The sequence below is a fragment of the Dreissena polymorpha genome, chromosome 13, assembly GCF_020536995.1.
Source record: "Dreissena polymorpha isolate Duluth1 chromosome 13, UMN_Dpol_1.0, whole genome shotgun sequence".
Taxonomy (NCBI): Eukaryota; Metazoa; Mollusca; class Bivalvia; order Myida; family Dreissenidae; genus Dreissena; species Dreissena polymorpha.
The window spans coordinates 29,024,220-29,024,995 of record NC_068367.1 but is presented as its reverse complement, the minus strand read 5'-3'; the positions used below and the strand labels follow the sequence as shown (position 1 = coordinate 29,024,995).

Here is a 776-nt window from a genome sequence, read left to right as displayed (position 1 = left end):
TGTGGGCGGGGTGCCCTAGGGTTGGTAATGGGGCCATGCATAGTTGAGATTGACCGTATTGTCATAAAAGAGTCTCAGTATCAATTTGAAGTAAATCGGTGCAGAAATGAAGAAGTAAATGTAAAATAACAAAAAAATGAGTGAAAATCTCTGACCCGGCCCCGTCGCAACCCCCATAACTTTTGACCCAGGGGTCAGATCAAAATTCCGTCACTGTCACCGTCGCACATATGCTAAAAGCTACCATGTATGTAAGTTTCAAGGTTTTAGTCTTAATAGTGTAGGAGGAGCAGGTGACCAGGACGGACAGACGGACGGACAGACGCACATCACCACAATATCCCCACTTTTTCTCCGAAAAACATGGGGATAATAAACATAGCTTATATGCTATACTAAATCAAATTACGTTAGAAAAGAAATAAAACGCATCGCAAAAAGTATGCGTTGTCGGCAGGATTCGAACCTGCGCGGGAAAATCCCAAAAGATTTCAAGTCTATCGCCTTAACCACTCTGCCACGGCAATCTTTTCAATCCTCGAAGAAATCGCGGGAAATCATTATGGGTGCGCTACCTTAAAATTTGCAATTTTACAAGAATACATGTAACAATTCAGTTTTTACTACAAATAATGCAATACTAAAAAGTGGCAGGTGGAAACAACTTATATATGCTCAAGAACTTAAAGTGTTCTAGTTTTTTATGTAGTTTTTTTATCAAAATGTTTTCATTGTTTTCAAAACCTATTGCAATACCAGTTAACAGTAGTGCAGAA

At 39.3% G+C, this 776-nt stretch overlaps 1 non-coding gene across 1 annotated transcript; it reads right to left on the bottom strand.

Moving 5' to 3' along the window:
* Nucleotides 1-445: 445 nt before the first annotated feature.
* Trnas-uga (transfer RNA serine (anticodon UGA)) lies at nt 446-527 on the bottom strand. The gene has a single exon. It is a non-coding gene; the product is annotated as a tRNA-Ser (tRNA).
* Between the last annotated feature and the right edge of the window lie 249 nt (nt 528-776).